Below are 8,188 nucleotides of genomic sequence, written 5' to 3'. Positions count from 1 at the left end.
TGTGCCCACATGAGTCCAGAGCACCGGACATCGGGACTTTATCAGTTGCTTTCAAGACATTTCAATTCTTCCAAATGAAGGGGAAAATTGTATTAGTTAAAAAAAAACTATTTTTAGACACAGATTTTACGAAGGCATATATACTCAAATAGGTTAGATGAGCTGGAACTGCTGTACTGGTCATCTCGGAAAATGGGTATAAGTCTGTATCTTTTTTTAGAACTAGAAAATTACGAATTGACAAACATTTTCTGTAGAACACGTAATAAAGAGAGTGGTGTGGCAGTTTTTGTGAAAAGTTCTTTAAATTATACACCTCTCAAGATTGACTATAAGTCCGAACTACAAGTGGGGGGAGTAAAAATTAAAACAAATCTATTGAAACAATACACACTATTGGAATACATCGCTTACCCAATGATTGAAGTAACTCCTTTTTTCAGCGTTTAGATTTTATTTTAATTTTCAAACAATTATAAATTCATTTTAATTTGCGAATTTAATATAAATTTACTCGACCACACCAACATTCTAAATTCTTTTGGACTTAATCGGTCAGTGAACTAGCGGACTAGGGTAACCGCTTTCAAAATACTCGTAAAAGCCATCAACAACGTATTACTGTACCAATATCTCGAATGTTTCCGTCTTTGTTTTGAATGCGGCCATCTTGGACCATTTCGCGCAGGAGGTTCTTGTCAGGGATTGTCCGCAGGATGGAAATGGGACACCGGAGTTCCAATACAAACGCGTTGTGCGAACAAAACATATTGATGAATTGAACATGCATGTAGCGCTGGAATCCTGGGATTTCCTGGAAGATTATGATTGCCTGGTTGACATGTTTAATGCATTTAATTGTTAATTAATTATTTAATTAACAGATTTATTGTTTATCTGAATTTATCATGTCCTTTGAAAAGCAGTAGAGTAAAACAGAAGACCAAAAAGAATACATGACCTACTCGTGGTATTCTAACTTCAAGGAAAATTTGAATTTTGCCATTCATTTTTATAACAACAAAAACTAGGAGTTCAAAATTTTCTTAGAAATTATAAAATAATCCACAAAAAAAAAAAACAAAAATTAGAGCGGCTAAAGTCTATGCAATTGCTGAAGAAGATTACTAAGCAAAATCGCCAAATTTAAGTCCACAAAAGCCTAGTATATTCAGGAAATTGTCATTGGAGACAAAATATTTACACGGCCAGAAGACATAGTGAATGAGACACTGACTATTTCTCTTCGGTGTCTTCTGCTTCGTTTTGTGGAGCATCCGGCTGCAGTGCAGGTCGGAATCCGGAACCTCTGACATTCATGACAGTTGTCTCTATTGAGGATGAGGTGGTCTGCATCATACAGAGATTGAAATCAAAGAAGTCAACCAACATAAATGGTGTCTCTGTCTGGTTGCACAAGTTATGTTTGCAGAATATATTGACACTAATAACCAAAATAATAAACTTTTCTTTACTCTCTCTTTCCCTTCAATTTTAAAGACTGCTAAGGTGATACCAATCTTTAAAAAAGGTGATTCAAGTCAAATGAGCAACTACCGGCTGATTTCAATCCTGCCGGTATTCAGTGTTTGAGGCTGTCTTCATGATTCGGCTAAATACACTTCTGGAGCGTTGTAAGATTCCGAGTCAAAATCTGTTTGAATTCAGAAGAAACAAATCTGCTATCGATGCAATTTTGAATCTTCTGGAAAATGTCGATAGGTTGGAGAGACGACAACATTTTCTGCGTATTTCTCGACTTATCCAAGGCGTTTGACTGCGTGCATCTTGAGTCACTGATCCACCAGTCAAAGCTCTGTGGCATTCGGGGTCTTCCTCATAAATGGATCTGGTCTTATCTCAGAGACAGATACCAGTGTGTGCAGATCTCAGGTGTCATGTCGAGGAGAAATAAATTGGTTCGTGGAGTCCCACAAGGATCTATTCTTGGGCTGGTTCTTTTTCTTCTATATCTAAATCGAATAAATTCATCAATTAACAATGGAAAGATAATTCAATATGTCGATAATACGACTCACTACATAAAATAAACTTGAAGGAAACTCTTGAAATTGAATCCTTCATTGCTGTCAAATGCTGCATTTAAAAATTTTTCTGATATCAATTTAAGAACAAACAGTACAAAGACTAGTGTCATTAACTTTTGTCTCCGACAAAATGAAGATGGGAGCCAACCGAGAGTTTTTGTGGAAGATGAGCTCTTAGAGAATACTGACTCCACCAAGTTCCTAGGGATGTACCTTGAAAAAGGTCTAACTTGGAACAACCATATTGACTATATCTGTGCTCGTGTTACTTCAGGCATCTACGCTCTGCGTAAGCTTGCCATTTATTGCTCACAAAAAGGATGGCTTATTTTGGTCTGATTTATCCATCCATAGTTGACAGATTTCAGACTAAGTGGAACTAGTCTGAAATATTACAGTGCTGACTAAGAGGAAGATGAACTGGAGCTATCTGTAAATTCAACACTCATATACATAGAAAGGCTGAGAAACAAGTAATTTAAGAATATATTTCTTTTAAGATAGAAAGTCGGCTTTAAGTATATTTCTGACCTTTTTTTAAGTACAGCACGTTGTATAAAATATTTAAATGTGTTGAGGGTCTGAAGAGTTACGTGGCGTTTAAAAAAAGAATCATCCAAAATTGTTTGACTCAATTCAAATGTATATTTATTAGAAATCAACGCAGAAGCATATTCAAAATGCACGGCCTTGGACACGATTTTTTAATTCCATATTTTATACAACTACAGAAGAAATCATTATGTTAACCAACAAAATAAAAATCTTGTAACCAAGTCTGACTATAAACGGCTGTAAATTTTTTTAATAATTTGCATTTTGTGTGTGTGTGTGTGTGTGTGTGTGTGTGTGTGTGTGTGTGTGTGTGTGTGTGTGTGTGTGTGTGTGTGTGTGTGTAAGATAACAAATATATAATAATTATATATATGAACCAAGGAATAGCCAAACGCATTTTATAAGAGGCGGCTGCACTGCAATAAGAACAATGTACCTCAACTACTTTTACTCACTATTTTCGGTTGTAGAATTATGATATTGGTCTAATTTTAAAGGCACACATCCAAATAATCCAAACCCTCTTTTTTGATATTTTTGTTGTTTATTTAGAAAATAGTTTCAAACCTTTTTGTATATATTTTGATTAAATATTGTCCTTCCGGAACCTACTTCTTTCGACTGAACCGGTATTTTTTACTAGAAGCAACCTAAATAAATAAGTAATGAAGTTGTGATTAAAAAAAAAAAAAAAACATTAAACGGTCCATATTGGGACAAAATGGCGTGCCATGGTATCCAACGAACTTAGCCGAAATATTTATAAAATTCTTGTACCAAGTTTGAAACTGTTTTTTTCATTACCGTTTCCACGAGCCTCGTTATATAAACGCAGAATATACCACATACGTATAAAATGTATTTTAAAATATTTTAATTTAGATTTTATTTACAATTAAAATTTGAAGCCATGAAACTCTAAGCGGCAATAGGATACCCGAAATTAGACTTCACAGAATTCTCTGATACTGTGGAAATAGCTGAATAAGACGTTTGTTATCTGATGAGTGAAAGCTTGTACCATTTTGGCTCTAAGAATTTACAGTATTCGGCTGGAATATACGGGAATCCCCTTATTCTACAAGATTAGACAAAATCTTCTGTTGGATTTCGAGTCCATGTTTTGTAACTAGCTCTTATCACAGTATTGGATCACAGGTTAACATAGTGCATTAGCTCATGGTTGGATTTTTATATTCAGAAGAAGAATTTGACTTTTTAAGTAATTTTAATTTTATAACCGACCAAACAGTTAAAGATAATGTGATTTTTACGGAGAATCGAGAGAGTATAGCACAATGTGCGAGTACGAGGATTTCATTTTTTTGACAAATGATTTAAGAACATCTGTTTTTTAATGTGAGACACCTACAGTGACAATTCTTTGAAGAACGATCTATGTAGATACAGAATGTATAAAAATCTTTCGAAAACTGTATATCATATTAAGTGTTTTCGCCACGATCGTCAAAGCACGGCAGAGCAACCGAGTTTACACATATAACTAACGTAGATATGGTGGGAATGGTTGATTCTGTAGTGAATGTTGAGTTCAGTTCCTTTCCATTTCATTTTGTGTCTCTGATGTTGTTCGTTTTGAGTTTCTTCGTCGTCAACTTCTCTTCATACTGACCCTGACTCCAGATTCCAGGAATCAAGTCTGTGACAGCGTCGAATTTCAGACGATGCACTAAGAGGAAGGTGAAGAGGGGCTGAACTCAAAATTCAGTAAGTAACTTCTTCACATGTTTGAATATGCCACACAATAAAAATCACACGATTGTACTCAATTTGTCTATTCTGTGATTTCTCTTTGGCATTGATAAAAATATGTTGTAATTTAATTTTACTTTTAATTTTTGCCTTTTGATCCCAAATCAGAGTTCTTTAGAATAAGGGGAGGCTATGTACCAAGTTTTAGCTCTCTAGGATCTTTCTATTATGAGTTATCGCAGTATGGAAAGACGACAAGATTTTAAGAATCCTCGGTGCACACAAAATGGAGTTTCCGTCTCCAACCGTGCCAAAGTCATCCTGATTAGTGAATTTATCATGCTGGACACTGAAATAGTTGCTCTGTGAATTGACACTTTGCACATTGTTTGATATCCGGCATTTGCCAACCAAAAAAATCTTGACGACACCCTGGGGATTGCTATTACTGGGGAAGTAAGTGTTGTCGGCGTGTGGAGAAAAGTAATCTGAGAGCAAAGTGGCGGGAAGGACAGTCTGGGACAGGTGTGAACCTTGTAGACGGACATTCCGACAGGACGTAGGCGAGGGCAGGACCAGGAATGTGGAGGTATAAATCAAGGATGGCCGATGGGTGGTAGGATCACACCTCGTGCCATTCAGGAATCGAGGTACCCCTCCCTCCCTCCTCCTTTTACTACTTTTATTGTACTTCAACTCATCTTTTACATGGGTCATATACAGTTTTTCATTACAGAGACATACGGAAAATGCAGGGTTTTTAAGTGGTTTTTCAAAGTGCAGTGTTTTTTGCAGATAATGCTGTGTTTTAGAGTTAGTAAAGTTGACACACAACATGGTGGTTGTGATTCCTGATCTATGCGTGTCAAAACGCTTTAGTATGATGTGTTTATTTTAACCCAGATGTTAATTATAGATTAGGTTAGTTATTTACCTGAAGAAGAAATCAGATTGCAGATCTCGAAACGTAGCGTTACTGATTTTTTGTATCACTGAACGATGGCGAATGTCCGGAAAAACTTCTGTTTCCTCCACAATACTTCCATCCCAAAAGGGAAATAGTAACACTGCCAAAAGAAATATTTAAAAAGTATCGAGGAAATGATTATTTTATTCCACCTCCTAAACTCTCCCTCCTAACTAGCAGATATCGATAAGACACATATCCTTCCTAACAACCTACTGAGAAATCGATCTATTGTCTATCTTTCTAGATTATCTTTACATTAAATCCAACCTGTCAAATGTCCGGAGAAATTCTGTTTCTTTCACAATCCTTCCATCCCAAAAGGGAAATAGTAATACTGTCAAAAGAAATATTTAACAAGTATCGAGGAAATGATTATTTTATTGCACCCCCTAAACTCTCCCTCCTAACTAGCAGATATCGATAAGACACATATCCCTCCTAACAACCCACTGAGAAATCGATCTATTGTCTACCTTTCTAGATTATCTTTACATAAAATCCAACCTGTCAAATGTCCGGAGAAATTATGTTTCTTTCACAATCCTTCCAGCCCAAAAGGGAAATAGTAATACTGTCAAAAGAAATATTTATCACAAGTATCGAGGAAATGATTATTTTATTGCACCTACTAAACTCTCCCTCCTAACTAGCAGATATCGATAAGACACATATCCTTCCTAACAACCTACTGAGAAATCGATCTATTGTCTATCTTTCTAGATTATCTTTACATAAAATCCAACCTGTCAAATGTCCGGAGAAATTCTGTTTCTTTCACAATCCTTCCATCCCAAAAGGGAAATAGTAATACTGTCAAAAGAAATATTTAACAAGTATCGAGGAAATGATTATTTTATTCCACCTCCTAAACTCTCCCTCCTAACTAGCAGATATCGATAAGACACATATCCTTCCTAACAACCCACCGAGAAATCGATATATTAAGATTAATTATAACCTATCTAGATTATCTTTATATTCATTCCAGCCTACAGGACGAGAGCCAAATTGGATTGTATAAGTACACAATCTGGATTTACTGAAATTGGGGGAGGAAATACTAGAAATATATCGATAGTTAGGGGTGTCAAAAGAGTTAAAAATATCAAAATTTTCTCTCACATTGTATCTTTCTATGCTTGGTAGATTTGAAACCCAACACCATGCTCATAAATAAATATGTCCACGTCAAACAACTCCATACACAGAGGGATCGTCGCCTCCTTCAGCCAATCGCTCTGTGCTTACGCTGATTTAACATTTATATACATGTATGAAGGTTGGTTTATATGTATCAAGCTGAAAAAGTGGTATAAATAAATTAAACTCTTTTCGTTTTATATCCTTGACCCTTTTTAATACCCTTCTATAACAAGTCTCTTAGATATTCCTATAAAGAGTTCCTATCACATATTTCTATCAAGATTTCTATCACAGGCGGATATAAAACGACAAGAGTTTAAAAAGCCTCTCGGGCCCTTAATAAATGTGTAACATTTATTGTAGTTATAGATGGTTGTCTCTATAGAAAATTAATTAGTATCAAGTTCAATCGTACGCATTTTTCCGAGTATATAGCATAGTAATATTTATTTAAATAATTTAATGTGGCAACTCATAATACTCGTAGAATGAAAGGTACAATAGTCCTGATTCTGTGAGATTAAATTAACCAGTTGACCATGCTTTGAGTGGATTAAATATATATTGTATGTAGGAAAATTGTCAGTTTCTATGTGAATTGTTGAGTTTAGCTCAAGTTCACCTTTCTCTTAGTCCAGCACCTGGAATATGACGCTGTAACAGACTAGACTCCTGGAATCTGGAGTCATGTTCGTTTGGAGACGTCTAAAAAATTTCGGTAACGAAGAAGCTCAAAATGAAATCGTTTGGACATCACAGACATTTAGCCTACAACATATAAAAATATAGTGTAATCTAGGTGAAGGGATATTCTTATTGTCTCGTCTGGAGCACAATTGATTGCACTATGATGTTTCTGACACGTAGCAACCCCTCCTACAATAGTTAAGTTCAATGAATTTCGCTATAATGAGGATATACAGAGTGAGTTTTATGTCCTGGCACACCTGGATATAATTTAAACGGCCCGAGATATCTATGTGAAACCTTGGCCCCACCTATTATAACATATTTTTTAATTTTTCAAGTTGTTGAAAATTTCCCCCCTTTTCTAAAGGGGGGTAAAGGTGGGCAACTTAACATTTTCAAATACAAACCCCTATCATGTGACCCCTCATTTTAAAGGGAATAAAAATAGAAATCCAATAATGTAAACTAGAGGTCTCTACGTTTATTTTAACAGATTTTATGACAAATTTACAATTGAGTAAAGGGGGGCAACTAAACTTTTTCAAATACAAACCCCTATCATGTCTGAAGTTTTTACACACGTCTAGCACACTGTCAAACAGCCGAAGGTGAACAGTTTGAACACCTGATACATTAAAACAGGTAACTGTTTTTTAGAATTTGCGTTAGTGTTGAATCATGTTACGATAAACAGGACAAGACAGTTTACTGATTTTATTATTGTAAATTTGTCATAAAATCTGTAAAAAATAAACGTAGAGACCTCTAGTTTGGATTATTGGGTTTATTTTTTTATTCCCTTTAAAATGAGGGGTCACATGATAGGGGTTTGAATTTGAAAATGTTTAGTTGCCCCCCCTTTACCCCCCTTTACACAATTGTAAATTTGTCATAACATCTGTTAAAATAAACGTAGAGACCTCTAGTTTGCATTATTGGATTCCTTTTTTATTCCCTTTAAAATGACGGGTCACATGATAGGGGTTTGTATTTGAAAATGTTTAGTTGCTCCCCCTTTTCTCAATTGTAAATTTGACATAAAATCTGTTAAAATAATCTTAGAGACCTC

This window comes from Homalodisca vitripennis, chromosome 2, assembly GCF_021130785.1.
Source record: "Homalodisca vitripennis isolate AUS2020 chromosome 2, UT_GWSS_2.1, whole genome shotgun sequence".
NCBI classification, from domain to species: Eukaryota; Metazoa; Arthropoda; class Insecta; order Hemiptera; family Cicadellidae; genus Homalodisca; species Homalodisca vitripennis.
The sequence above is the reverse complement of the archived record's forward strand: the minus strand, read 5'-3'. Positions refer to the sequence as shown.